Consider the following 15,715-nt stretch of genomic DNA (forward strand, 5'->3'; position numbering starts at 1 on the left):
TGCGGCTGGAGACTCTTTCTTCTTCACTTCAACACAGTCTATCATCTCCCAGTTGTTACCTCCTTTGAAGATCTCATTGACTCGTCTATGGCCAACTTTTATTCCATGTTTAGTGATTCCCAAATCCCCATCTTCACCCCCAGATTTACTTAGAGATGGAGACTGGAAAGCAAACACACTCAGAGACAGCCTCACCACGTACCCTCACTGCCCTCCGCGTCTCTTCCCAGTCTTCCTCTCCATTCAGGCAGAGTCCTCTTCACTTCTAATAGACGTGTGGGTTTTGCCCAATGGCCTACCAATGCCACCATCTACTGAGCTCATGGACTGCACCACCACGTTCAGCAGCCTCCAAATGGTCTCTTCACTGAGTTCATTCCCTCTCCCTCTGTCTGAGACTAGAGTCTTGACCCCCATCACTTTATAAAATTCATGAGTGAAGTCCCCAATATAGCCTCCTGCTCACTTTTCCTGAGGTACCCCAGTGGTCCTCAACCACGGATACACGTGAGAAGAGAGTTAGGAGCTTTTCAAAAAACTAGTCAGATACAGGCCTCTACTCACATTCCCCCTTCCAGGAAATTCTGGCTTGATTGGCTCATGTCAGGCACAAGGAATGAGTGTCGTTCGAATCTCCAAGGGTGGTTCTTGGTGACTTGATGAGCCTTGGTGACTTGATAATCAAATAAAAGGAAGAATACTTAAAACCTACTCTGTCACCCCATGCTTTTGTCTGGGCAATTTCTCTTGTTGGACTCCTTTCTCGCCCATTTATTCTTCCCATGGAAGTTCATGAAGACTTCTTTGATTCTTCCAGGTGGAAGGAACTGGTCTGTCTCCTGGAAGCACTTAGCATATTTCCATAATTTCATTCATTCATGAACTCCAGGTGGACTCTGTCAGGCGTGGATAGGAGAGAGAATCAGATACGCTTTCTTTTTCAAAGGAGCTTACCGCCTTATAGAACAGGAGAGACCCACCCCAGTGAACATCCAGTTTTATGACAGAAGTAGAGAAGCATCCACAGGTCCAGAGAATATGGCTGAGGCATAAAGAAGTCTGGGTGTAAAAGTGTACATGTGTGACATTGCATAGATCACAGGGTATGCATTTGAGGGTTTGTAACATGCCTGACTCATAACGATGTCTTTCAAGACCACATTCGGGTTAAATGTTTGCAGAGTACAGTGAGTGGGTGAGTGGCTGCATGTCAGGGATTAGGGCTCACTGAGGAGTTACAGACACCTTCAGGAAATGGCGCCATTGTTCCTTGGGAGCAATTCCCCTGGAGTTCAAAGACTCATCCTAAGACTCAGTGCTGAATGTTATAATTACAATTTCCAATTTCCCTCAGCCATCTGTCCCAGGGTTTATTTTAAGTGATGATGAGAAGAGCGTATTAGAACCAGGTCCTGTTTCTTGTGACTGAGGGATGATAATGGTCTATTCAAGATAACAACTCAGAACCTTTGACTTTGGTAAATGGAAGATACAGGTGAAGAGTGATGGTTTCATGACTAACTGGAAGAATTGAATGGGGATTAGGAGAAAAACCTGCCTACCCAGCAGATCCCTGAGCCTTCCCTCCCTCCCCCTGGACCTTGCTGTGAATTTCAAGTCAAACCCTGAGTGTCTTAAAGATGTTACTAAGAAAGCTGCTCAAATGGTCATCAAATGAGTGTAGACAAAGAGGGCCTTGCCATAATTTCCATGCTGATTCTGTGTATGTGTGCTTGGGGGGAGTGTGAATTAGATTCATAAGGAACTGATGGGCATCCGAAAAGCAAGCAAGTGCACTTCTCCGTGGAAAGCTCTCCTCCTTCAGGTAAGGACAGCAGTGCTTAGGCACACCTTAAGAAGTGAGCCACTCCGGAGAGGAAATCCATCTCGTCACATGCTCTCAGGGTCTCAGTGAGTCACAGCAGAAGGGTTAGATCAGCTTCCAAGAGTGTCTGAGTCAGAAGAGATACAAAGACATCCTTCTTAACCCAGAGGACTCCAACTCATTTCCCATGGAAACAGAACAAGGTGCAAGCATAAATCACTTCACAAAGCAACTCAGAGAAGCTCACACGCCACAACAAAGGCATAGAAGCCATTCTCATATTTTGGGCCATGTCTTTGACATCCACTCGTTCTTTAATTTATGGATTAACTATTTATCCACTTATTGATTCATTCACTGACTCACTTGTAGTCAAGAGTCATGAAAAACTTTTATTGAAGATAAATCTGGCTTCTTAATATTGAAGTCAATTCCATTCTAATTATTTTATGTTTAACCAAAAATTTCATGCTCTCTACAACATAAATAAGAGACTTAATCATATGATGTTTTCAAACAAGGGCTAAAAACTCTGACGTTAGATATCAGAATTTTAAAGATCAAGACAGAACCAAAATGAATTAACAAATGGATGAATGAAAGCCCTGGATATGAGAAAACCTAGAGAATACATTTCCCAGGGAAAATAATATCACTTGTTATTTATGCATAGAGGAAGGCTTCTCTAAGTAGGACTGTTCAAATAAATTCAAAGCAAAAATGAGTAACAATTGTTAATTAAGATAAAGTATAAAGGGATAATTTTTTGAATTTAGAAGTACACATATGATTAGCCATAAAGTTTCTCTTTGAGGGGCACCTGATATTTTTATGCAATTTTATGTTTTAGTCATTTCTTTTATCACGTGACCAAAAGATCTGACCAGAACACTGTAGAAAACAAAACTTTATTTGGGGCTCATGGTTTCCAAGGTCTAAGTCCATAGGTGGCAACTCCATTGCTCTGGGACCAGGGTGAGCAACTCACCATGGGAGGGGGACATGGTGGGGGACAGCAGCTCGGGACATGGCAACAGGAAGTGGAGAAGGCTCTGCCCACTGAAGACCAGCTATGACTCAAAACTTTTTTTCCACATTTTTTGTTGATACATTTTAGTTGTTCATAATGATGAGGCTTGTTTTACATATTTGCACACAAAATGACGATACAATTTGACCAAAGCATCCTCCCAACACTTCCCCTCCCGCCCCTTGATCTCTTCCCCCTGTGATCCCCCGTTGGTTGTGGTGAGATCCACTCCACCCTTCTTTTCCTTTTTCCTATCTAGCTTCTGCTTATGAGAGAGAACATATGACCTTCTGAGTGTGACTTATTTTACTTGACAGAAAGTTCTTTTAGTTCCAACCATTTTCCTGCAAAGTAACATAATTGTATTCTTCTTTATGATGGAATAAAGAATACACTGTGCATTTTTTTTTCACATTTTCTTTATGCACTCATCTTTTGATGGGTGCTTATGCTGGTTTCAGAGTTGGGCTGCTGTGAATTGTGCTACTATAAACACGGGCATGCATGTATTGCTATAGTGTGCTGACTTAAATTCTTTAGGATAAATATTGAGGAGTGATATAGCTGGGTCCTGTGGGGTTCCATGCCTCGTCTTTTAAGAAAACTCCATACTGATTTCTATAGGGGTTGCTCTAATCTCTCTATATATTTGTTTGTTGGCCATTTAGATTTCTTCTTTTGAGAAGTGTCTATTTAATTAGTTTGCCTATTTGCTAATTGGGTCATTTGATTTTTTGGTGTAAAGTTTTTGGGTTCTTTATGGATTCTAGATGTTAATTCTCAGCAAAGATTTTCTCCCATTCTGTGGGCTCTCTGTTCATATTCCTAATTGTTTTAAAGTTGATGTGGTTCCATTTATTAACTCCTGGCATTATTTCCTGAGCTTTGGGGGTCCTATTGAGAAAGTCATGCCTGTATCTATATGCTGGAATGTTGGCCCTACATTTTCTTCTAGGAATTGTATGGTTTATGGTCTAATTCCTAGGTCTTTGATCCATTTTGAATTGACTTTTGTGCAAAGGTGAGAAATGGGGTCGTTCTTCTACATATAGATAACCAGTTTCCCCAGCACCATTTTTTAAAGAGGCTATATTTTCTCCAGTCCTCAAGGATCAGAGGACTGTTTCTGGGTGGTTTTTCTCTCTGTCTTCTGTTGGTACCATTGGTCTATGTGTCTGTTGTTATACCAATATCACATGGTTTAACTGAAAACATTTTCAAAGAACCCATCATATGTCAAGGAATGTGCCACTGAAGGTTCAGAGAAGGCCATGACTCAACCCCTTCCCACAAAGGACTTGTCATGTAGAAGCAGAGTAGAGATAAGAAGCTTGGGCACATCATGGCACTCTGGTAAGGCCACTGATGTCACAGTCTGTAGTGGTAAAGAAGAGGAGGGACTCTTCAATGACCCTGCAGTGAAAAGGTCAGCCAGGGCAGACAACTCTGGGCAGTTGGAGGGCCCAATACTGGATGGACTTTCCAGGCAGGAGAGACGAGGTGAGGACAAGAGGTGGAAAGGTTGAGGCAGCCCTGGGCATGTAGGGACATGAAAGCAGCTCATCATCATTGAAGTGTGGACAATGGAGAGGGAACATCCAGAGATCTGGCCAAAATGATAGCCAGGGGCTAGAGCATGGAAGAACTGGGTTATAAGATCAACAGTTCAAAAATGAGGGTCAGCTGGGCTTGGCCCAGGGGTAGAACACACAGGTGCTGTGGCTCGTCCACTGACAGGACACATTCTTGGTTTTGAACAATGGTGTTTGCACTTGGAGAGATTGCTTCCAGAAGGACCACAGAGTGCAGAGGTGAGGAGGCCAGGAGAGCAAGAGCCAGGGCTGAGGTGGCTTGGGAGTGCAGCCACAGGGACCTGCACCAGGGTGGCCACCAGGGGGGAATGAGCAGGGTGGGAACGAAAATCGTCCAGGAGAGCAAAGGGAAGACGGAGCAGTGGTTGATGGTGAGGAAGGGGAGGGAGGCAGACGCTAGCCCTGGCTTGGGTGGCTGTGGACGCCCATCTGGAGTGAACAGAGGGACAGGAGCAGGCTCATGGCTAGCACTGGCACCATCAACTCTGAAGACTGACGACTCCATGCTAGGCACTGCATCTCTCACCATCAAGGAGTGGTGTGCCTGAGGGACCAAATCCCACAACTTTCCCTCCACTCACGCAGCCGCCGTGGAGGAGCATGGCTTTTGAGATCCAGGACTGCTTTTCCAGGACTGAAGGTCCCACCTTCCTTCGGCCTCCACTCATTCCCCCACACACATCCCACACATGCTCGAGCCCTGCTGGGACCCGGGCCCGCATCCCAGGGAGAAGTGCTGGCAGCCAGGGTCCAGGAGCTGCCTTTCTACTTGGAAAGGCCGAGCTCTAACTACGGTCCTGCTACTGACCAGTCGCGTGATCTTAGGCAAACCTTGACTTCTCCAGGCCTCCAGTTACTAATTCCCACCTGGGTTTTACCTGCGTTCTTCTGAGGTTCGGAGTCATGAGCACGTGAGCTGCTGACACAGGGTGGTCACGGGCACACTCTCAACTAAAGACAGTTGTCAGTTGGAGAATTGCTATAATCAGACACAAGTCAAACAGCTTGAGTCACAGGGGAGAGTGTTCCAGAGCCCGAAGAACCAGGAAGCAGGGAGGGAACGCACTGAACCCAGGAGAAGGTTCCGGAGAGCAGGGTGCAGCAGTCCCTGCAGGGTGGCACATCCACAGGCCCAGGTTCTGGGTGGGGTTCTGGCTGTAGATCAGGGGAACCTCGAGCTGGGCAGGAGGGGCTTGGGCAGAGCACTGAGGCTGCCCTGTGCAGAGCGCCTGGGAGGGCACACTGCATGGGACAGGGACCTCCAGTGTGAGCCTGCTGGGGCACTGAAGAGAGGAGCCCCCAGTTTCTGCCTATGAAGACTCCGCCAGAGGACCAAAACTATTGGTTAAAGCTTCCAGAGAGTTCCAAAAGACAAAACTTGCATTTAATACTTGCCAAGCACTATAGCAAATGAAGTGGTATGTAGACACAGCTGTTGCTACAGCCTCTGGCATTTCTGGACTTGCATCTCTGCCCAGCATGACTGAGCACGGTTCTGCTCGCATCGAGTTGGCTCACTAGGTGGTCAGGCCTAAGGTGGTGGTGTCTGCACTGAACCTGCGTGGACTTTTTCCTTGTCGTTTATTCTCTAAAAACTATCAAATAGTAGCTATTTCCATTATGAGTCATCTGGAGATGATTTAAAATGCACAGGTGCATGCAGGCAGGTGGTACCCCCATTTTCCTTAACAGATGTAAGCCCCTGCATTCCTGGGGGAGCAATCCTTGCAGGTGCAGAGGGATGATCATATGTGGCTCTAGTCAATGTGTTAAGGTGGGTGGCAAGGGGGGTGGCAGCTCTCAGGGATTTCGAGGGACACTGGGGATATTGAGTATCTTTTCTCGGGGCTCACATCTGGGAGTTGGGTAATGAGGTGAGGCTGGTTTCCTGTGGGGCACCTCTGAGCACTGGAGGAGCCATAGTCACCTGGACGGCTGGATGGCAGTGGCAAGGTAGACCTGCTTTGGACACACAGGTCTGGGGCTGGGAATGCCATGAAAGGACCCGCAGCAGAGAAGAGTCCTGCGAGTGGAACTGAGAGGGAGACGGCTACAGCAAGGGTCTGCACTGTGCAGAGAGTCAAGAGGATGAGCAATGGACTCTGTCCACCGGCTGAGCCCCTAGTGACCAGCCCAGTGGCACGGTGGACAGATGACTTGGTCCCTTGGCTGAAGAGCTGCCACCAGACTCTGTGGGAATGGAGGCTAGCTCATTTGCTTCCTCTACCCAGCTCTCTCCAGCCCTTGTCCTGCCCACAGCTGGCTCCATGGTGGAGGTCACTCAGACCAGCAGTGGGCTCCCCCATGACCCCGGGACCAGCATTTTGGCTTTCTCAGTCTGTGGGTTGAACTACCAATGACCAGGAGCAAGTGGATGCGGAACATAGAACAAACACGAGGACATGGCCAAGGTCAGGGCCAGGGTTCCATTCCCAGTGCCACCCTCAAATGTCAGATTCTTTGGCTGAAAGTGGGACTGAAGACAGATCCGAGGAAGAATCCTGGGAATTGGCACCTGGGTTTCCTTCAGGAACTCACTGCAAGAGATGGGTGCCTGGCCTTCCATCCTCCTCAGGTTCCCAACGTGTTCTCCTAGATGTTACAGCAGCTAGAGGCCTGAGTCCATGGACTGGGGACCAAGTCTCAGGGGAAGCACCTGGGTAACTCAGCCGGTGTCCCTCTGCGTGAATACAGGTTCCACAGCACGAAGACATAGGCACTCGTCTGTGGTCTCCCTTGCACCATGAAGCTGGCTCAAAATGAAGCCAGGAATATGGTTCAAATTAGGTCAAAGTAGCCTTTTGACGCTTGTGATAGGACTCACAAGCACAGATTGTTGGGTAAAGCATGTGAATGAAGAGATTCATATTATCCAGTCAGTGGTGTGTGTGTGTGTGTGTGTGTGTGTGTGTGTGTGTATGTGTGTCTGTGTGTGTGTGTATGTTGGGGGGGTGATGTTTCTTCTCTTCTTTTGGATGAAGAGCATCTGTAACCTACTCATTTCCGGCTCCTCAGGGTGAGGGTGTGTGGAGGTAGCTGTTAGTCAGAATGGAAGATGCCAGGCTTGGCACTTGACATGAGTCCCACAGGATCTTTATGACCAGGAGTGGTCAAGACCTTGGTTTTCAGCTATGCTTCCCCAGAAGAAAGTGTCCAGAGAGAAACCAAACACTGGCGGAGAATGGCTGACGATGGGACCATTTTGTAATATTGAATGGAGATTTATCAACAGTGCTTTGGGATGTTTGTTTGTTTGTTTGTTTAATAAAGTCAGCTCATGGCCTTGAACTTTATCCTAGAGGTGAACCATCTGTCCAGAAAGCTCTCCAGGGGACCCGTCCTCTGCAAAGCCACCGGAGAGCTTTGATGCCCCCGCCATCTATTTATGGCGTGAATCACCTTCTTTCACGCGTCTAGAGTGGTACCAGCCATGGTCATCCAGGGGAAGTGAGAACACAGTCACCCAGGTTATTCGGGGTACTATACACCATGTGCTCCCGACAAGGAACCCTGGCTACAGGAGGCTGATCACTGCTCAGAGTACCAGCTTTGGCTGTCCAGCCTCGGCACCACCCAAGGGCTCACAGAGAGGCCGATTCTCAGACCTTAGCCCAGAACTTCTGAATAATACTTTGCATTTTAAATAATCCCCAAGGAATTGTACAGATGTTAAAGTTTAATAAGCATTTGTCTAAAGCAGTAGATTCAACGATTGATAATCATCCATCCTCCCCCAAAGGCGGGAAGAATACTTTGGGACATAAATGCACAATATATGAAATTTTGTCCTATACTAATATATTATGCATATTTTTAAGTATGCAAAAGTATATACATTGGAAAGGACCAAGTAGAAGCTAAATTTGAATGAGTCCGTTATTTGATTGCTATATCTGTTCCCATTACTGTTGGAGACACTTGTGCTAAGGAGACAAATAGAGAAGGGAACCTCAGAAGCCTTTGGAGATGGTCAGCATACTTAGGACCTCATGGAACATGAAACACACAGAAAAAGTAATTCATTGGGCTAAAATGAATATGTCTATGCACATGATTTAATTATCTTTGTCAACATGACAGATGTGCGACTAATTTTCAAGGTAGGATATTAAAGAATATTCTTTGTCTTGTGATTCCGAGTAAGAAGTCTAAATTTTTATTTCTAGGTTGATCATTCAAATCAGTAAAGTACCCCACCCATGCCCCACCCCCAATCTGCCTATCTGTGAATGGGTCTTCTCTCTGATCTAAAATACCATTTATGATATCTTTAAACGGGCTACATTCGCTACGTACATGGAGGGCTCTGAGTTCACTTGAACAGCATCTCTGTTTCTCCTTCAAACATTGATTCTCTACCATATGCCAGGCCTTGTGCTTAGCATTAGAGATTAAAAGATAAATTAAACACCTATACCTCCAGACCTGTCTTTTATGGAGAAAGACATGTTCTGAAACAGATCATTACAGCACTTAAGTGTTGTCACAGGTATGGACCACCTGCCAAAGGCAGAAGCGAGGAACAGGATCTGGAAACAGAGGTGACATTTCACTTTGGCCTTGAGGGATGAATAGGAGTTTGCCAAAGGACACATGACAAAAGGAATCTGGAGTGGAGGGACCTGCCCAAACAAAGGTATTGGGCAGGAATCTGCTTTATCAGCAGTCCTCTTGGACGGATTGCAAACTCAGTCATGGCATTAAGCCTTTAGTTAACAGCAAACCATAGTCCTCATTACTTACTGAAAACTCAGCTCTCAGATTGGTACAATCAAAACATCTCTGAGAGTTACTGATTTCATAGACTTGGCCACGACAGTGTGTGGAAAGTTTTTCAGGAGAACGCTGTGAGTACTTCTCATTTACAGTAAAATCTGGAATGCTTGAGCATGATCTGTGTAGGGAAATTGAATTTTCAGATTAACTGCATAAAAATGGAAAATCTGGTTGGAAACCCTTTCTAATTGTGTTTTCCTTTAAAGAGGTAACTTCTGCTAGCATTTTAGAGGCACTGCATTATAACATTACCTCGACAGAGAGAGAGAGAGAAAAAAAAAAGAGAATTACACGGTACATCCAACTCTATTTATTGTTTTTTTAAAACACATTTTCCATTTTGCTTTGATTTTTAAGAACTACTTAATATTTCAGCTTATAAAAATCTTATACATTGAAAACCATGCTGCATTATTGGTGATCTGGGTGACCCCCAGGCTTCCTGGGGCTCAGACGGGGTTTGCTTCTTGCATGTTCTACTGTCGGGGGAAAACTTGTGCAGGATCATAGTTCCAGTTCTGCTTGTAGACTGAAGTGCTACATATGTCCCTCCTGTCCCTAGTGAAAGTCAGGTCCATCAGTGCAGATGCTAGTTCTCAGCCCTGGGTAGTGTCTCCCGGGCACTCCCGGGACCTGCACCTGGACCCAGGGTCTCACCCCAGGTGGGATCCTCCGGCATCAGGATCACCTGTGGAGTGTAAGAATGAGCTCCACGCTGCTACAACATCCAAGCATTCAAAAACCTGGGTGTCCAGTAACATGTGCCCAGTGTAAAAGGTCCAGTATCCTCTGGCCAGTAAAGCACCGCCCCACCCTGACCCACCCTGCGCCACCCATGCCAGGAAGCCAGGTGGGATCGCGTCTCCCTGACCACCTCGTGCCAGCAGCACCTGTTAGAGAGGCCTGTTGGGTCTTCCTGGGACCTTGCACAGAGCTCTGCGCTGTTCTCAAGTTGCTGGCACTGTCCCCGTCCACGTTTCAGTAATGTGAGCTTGGATTACTGACCGTGCCCACTGAACAGACTCTCAGCAGCTACGCCTGCCCTGGCCAGTCCTTTCTCCATCTTGTCAGAAGGATCACTTGAACCAGCAAGTCCAGTCCTGCCTCTTCCTGGAATAAATGCGAAGACATTCCCCATTCCCCTAAGACAAAGGCGACAGTCCTCAGGAAACCCCGCGTGATGTAATTCTGTGCCTTGGTCCTGCCTGGCCCCTCGGTCCTCTCCCCTACCTGACACCGTCCCTGCTTCCTGGAAGGCACCAAGCTCCAAGCCACCTTGGGCTTTGCAGATGCCATGTATCCCTGAAACTCACCCTCACCCGGCTTGCCTCGTCCCCTGCCCCAAGGGCTTCTGCCACCTAATGCCACCTCCTCAGGGAAGCCTTCCCAGACCCCAGACCAGAATATGTCCTACGCCCTATGTTCCATTCTGCCTCCCCAGTTCTTCCCATAAACATCTTTAAGCGTATCTTGTGGAACGATTTGCTTAAAGCCTCTCCTCCCTGTCCTATTCTAAATACACCAGGGTGAGGACCAAGGGGATCCTATTCACTGCTGGATCCCAGCACCCCACACTGACCTTAGCACACGCTCGGTGCCCAATAAACTCTCGGCACAAAAAAGAATACATGTTGAAGGGCTGCATTGTCTTTCCACTCTTTGGATGTTTTTCAGATTGTGTCTTTATAAATGTTGAGGATGGGGGTTTAGGGGAGGAAGGTTCTTATGGATTTATACCAACGTCACATCATCAGAACATAACCCTCTGCTGTTCCTCTGCAGTAAATGTGATTTCTTTTGAGTAAGTCGTATTTTGTGTTTTATTGATTGTACACAGATAAGGACAACAGCTAACTCCTGTGTAACAACTGGTATGAGCAGACAGATTGGTGTCCCTTTTTAGTCTAACCTGTCACCACCCTGTGAGGTGCCGGAATTGCTGCTGTCTCCATGCTGCAGATGAAGACACTGAGTGTCAAAGTCTCAGTTGTCCCAGGTCGCACAGCTAGTGTCAACAGGAGCAGGCTCGGGTGTCCTCAACCTTTACACTGTCCTGCTGGGTGTTTTCTAAGTCCAGAGGTGGTAATGTTCAACCTGGCCCCTGAAGGAGGGGGATTTAATCAAGAAGCAGGAGAGTGGAGAACCTTCGGGCTGGGTTCCAGGCGTGGAGCCCTGAGGGCACTGAGGTGTTTGGAAAGCGGCAGGAGCGCACCCAGGCTCTGTCCTGGAAGGAACAAAGCCCCAGGGGGAGTGAGAGCCAGGACCTAAGAGTCCTTTAGCTCTGGGGCGGTGTTGGGGCTCTGCCCTGTCAGCAGCGGAGCCCCTGGAGGACTCGTGAGGGGACCGTTGTCTGAATTCGTGCTCTGCAGGTGAGCACGCTTTCTGTTTCCCGGTAAGAGAGCGATGGACCATGGTAATGACCAGCTGCATGTGGCTGAGCCAGGATTATCTATGACATCCAGCTCCGTGATTCTGAGACGTGCCACGCCAGGTATAAAGACCCAGGATTATGTCCGTATCTCGGGTGTTTTCTGCCATCCTCTTTTGTTTCCAGGTCAGGGTGCCACTATTGTAGAGTAGAGGATGTTGGAACAACTCCCCTCGGGTGTTGCTCTGCCCGTGTGAACACTGAAGGTGTTCCTTGCTAACCTTGGTATGTGCAGCCCTGTCCTGTTGCAAGGGTGTTGACTTGATTCTAATTGTTAAGTATCCAGGCTGTTTTTATAAAGAAACCGTATCTGAGATGGCTGGCTGCGTCTCCGGGGAAAGTCAATCAAGAAAGGTTCAGAGGGTCGGCCCGATTTCTGTGACATAATCAGAATCATTGCATTTAAAATTCACAGACAGGTTTAAACCCAGTCCAGAGAGCCTGGGGGTGGGGGGAACACAGGAAGAACTGTGGCCTTAGGAGAGAGGGAAAGGGAGTAGTGTGTTTCCAATAAGCTCTCACTAAAATTCATGTGTTTTTTGCTCTGAAGGTGTGCAAAATACCATCACTGTCTTGCTGCAACTGTAACCTTGTCTTAGTAGCAGGCACAGATATCTCAGTATCACATTACATTTTGGGGGAGATCTTGAATCTGCTCACCACAATTCAAAGAAATAGTTTTTGTTTGGTGATTAGAAAAGAAGAACAATTGGGGGCTTTTTCCCATATTGTAATAAGGGCATTTTGATATCGGTGGTGTCCTCTGGAACCTTAGCTAGTGTACCTATTTAAATACCTCATTCTCAGAAGACACTCATTTGTCTCATGAATACAGCAAAAGGGACCATGATACAAAAATGGTTAAGGATCCTGAGTTGAAATCGCTACAAGTGAGGCCAGCTTATTAGCCTGGTGAGACCTCCAGGGACCACACAGGAAAAGCTGCCCCCCACCACCACCCAGCACACAACGGAGGGATTTGGCATCAGAGTTCCCAGTACTGTTCTTCCCAGAATGCCCTCTGTATACTAAAACCTTGTCTTTAAGTTGTTTTTGGCTTTCTGAGCTTCTCTAGAACATATATTTGTTCTTCCCTAGGGTTGACAGGCATTTAGCAAAAAACTAAAAAACATATCTATCTATCTATCTATCATCTATATGTGTGTGTGTGTGTGTGTGTGTGTGTATGACTAGTGTGCTATCTGTATCTCTACATTTAGTACAAATACAAGTATATAGAAAGTTCATATATCTGCATTTCAGATAAACAATGAATAATTTTTAGTATAAGCACGTATCAAATATTGCCCAGGGCATACTTATAGTAAAAGTTTTTTGCCGTCCATCTGAAATTCAAATTTAACTGGGCATTTTGTATTATAACTAGAAACCCAAACACCACCAAAACTGGTCCAACATCCTCCAGCTAATTAAGTACAGATGGCAAGAATGTCTTTTCTTACACTGTTTACTGATGGAGATTAGTTCCCTGGCAAAGGTCTACCACTTTGATCGAATGTGAAGGCATTTTGAAACTTAAACAGGTCTTATTATCACTTAGAGATCAGAAGCATCTGTGTTTTCAACTGTGGGGCAAGAAAACAATTCACAAATATTACCAGTCCTTAAAATAAATGGACCACAAATCAAGAATTTGGGTATTAACTGCGTTCTCCTGGGATCCTGTGAGATCCGATTTCTGTATCAGAGAAATGTGGTCAAAGCTTAGACTAACAACAGTGAGACTGGATTGTGAAACGTCTTGACACTCGGCTCGTTGTTAAGTAGCTTAGTTCCAAATCAAGCAAAAGTCGTAATTTCCTTTGTCTGGGGTAAGATTCCCCATGGGACAGCATGAAAATCAACAAGGAGAATTCCTCCCCGTATGCAGGTGAATCACACCAAAGTCCACTAGTCGTCAAGTTAACCATAAGGACCAGCAACTCCAAATTCATTTTCCACAAAAGAAAAAAAAATAGCACAAAACCAGAAAAACAAGCCTGGCTGCCTGAAATCAGTATCTATATTTATAGTGTGCTTTCTATGTTTCCCTGTCTTCGTCACTGTCAAAAAATATTGTAAATTGGAGGCAAAGAAAGATGCGGGTGAGCAGTGGAAGGTGCTAGACTTAGTCTTCACAGGAGGGAGATGCGGTTGGGGGAAGCTCGTTTTGAGGAACTGCAAGTCACATATGAAGTTGGTAAAAGGGTCGAGTTCCAGGCCCTGCAAGTCCCCGTGCCAGGGGAAGACAGAGAGAACCGGCCGCGCCGCCAGCTTCCTGCGGGTTCTCTTCGTCTTTCCATGCTCCAGCTATGCCCAGTTTGAAGTTTTATTAAATAAAATAAAGTGAAGAATCTGTCTGTGCAAGGACCGTCCTCGGATGCTGTCCTCTGACTTATTCCCCATTACAGTCAAACAAGCCCCAACGCCCCGTGCTTCCTCTTCCTCTGCCAACAACTGTGTTCCTTTGCCATCTTCTCTGGGTCTGAATCAGTCCAGACGAGAATAGCAAGTGAGGTTCTGCGAGCAATCGTAGAAGTCTATTCCCTGCAGAGAACCTGGGGAGCTGCGCCTGAGGGAAGCTAAGGCAACACCGCTGGCCTTGGTTTCCCCCAGACATAAATCTTCCTGTTCTACCAGTCACCTCACAACAATGCATGGCCAAGCCGGGCTGTGATTAAAGGGGAGAGTATGCTTATTACCCAAGCTCTTCACATGTTGGAGCAAGAGGAATCAGGGCTGGTGAACCGAAGGAAATTTCCATCCGCTCTTACCTAGTGCACATTCTTATTCTATAGGAAAGTTAGCTGTTATTAAGTAATCATGTTCAGCTGAAGTTGGTCACTCATAACAACAGACAGATGTATAATGTTTTATTTGGGTTAGCCAGCTCTCTTGCAAATAAAGAGCCTGAAATTAAACTGTCTTTACAAAAATATTCAGCAAATGATACCTCTGGCTTATTCCAGTGCTTGGATTCTTTGCCATGGAAAATGGAAAATGAGTCTCCCGTTGAACCTGGTATCTGTTTAAACTTGTCTTTGCTGAGTAGAAAAAGGTTGATGTTCTCTGGAATGAAAAAAAAAATATTTAAAAAGAATCTGCATTTGAGGAGTGAAGGGTATAAGTATGCAAACCACATTTGGGGATGGAAAATGATTTTTTTTAGTACTTATGGAATTTGAAACAATAATAATGGAATGGAAACATAGGAAAAAGGCTGAATATCTGACCACAGAGGCCAATTGGATCATGAGATGTTCACATGCAAGGAGGAATGTGGGATTTGTCTTTAAAACAACAATCAATGCTTTTCCAATGTATAATGGGATGAAAGCTAGCTCTCTGACTTACTTACCAAGCCACCACTGCAAACTCTCACCACACGGCCCTTTGGGAAATGGAGTTCTTTTAAAGACACAGGTTCTTGGGGAGCCACCCCAGAAATTCGGGTTTAGGAGCTCAGGTGCAGGACCTGAGAATCTACATTTTTAACAAGTTCTCCCCAACGAGGCTGATGCTGCGGTTGGAGGTGGTAGAGGAGGAGGGCTCTCCAATGCTCCCCTGTCTTCAGTATCTGGTGAGAGGGACAGCTCACCTCAGAGTGGTTCAGGACAACGGGGAGAGATCTGCCCGTGGAAAGGACTCAGAAACACAAAGCTTGTTTGCAGCCCCGGCCCTGTTACTGTCTCGGCAACCTTGGACAAGTCACCACCCTTCTGGATCTTCTTTCTCTGTGGATAGAAACAGTCGTGTTGAGACCAGGTCAGTACTCCCCAAAGCGTCTCCCAATGTCAGATCAAGGGCATGACGCCTCTCTGTGTAGTTTCATGGGTTTCTTAACTATAGGACTTCTCACAGCCCATCACTGACAAATGTGAAATCCGAATCTCCAAAGGGTAGAGACAATGGGGTTTGGGGGTTCCATAGGCAAAGCTTTCCAAACTCATTCGACCACAGATTCCTTTAATGGTGTTCTGCCTACACCACACACTTGGGGGAGAGCAATCCAGGCTCTGGGTCCTCCGGGGTTCTCAGCCAGCATGGTGCCTGTCATCCCAGGA

The sequence above is a fragment of the Urocitellus parryii genome, chromosome 2, assembly GCF_045843805.1.
Source record: "Urocitellus parryii isolate mUroPar1 chromosome 2, mUroPar1.hap1, whole genome shotgun sequence".
NCBI classification, from domain to species: domain Eukaryota; kingdom Metazoa; phylum Chordata; class Mammalia; order Rodentia; family Sciuridae; genus Urocitellus; species Urocitellus parryii.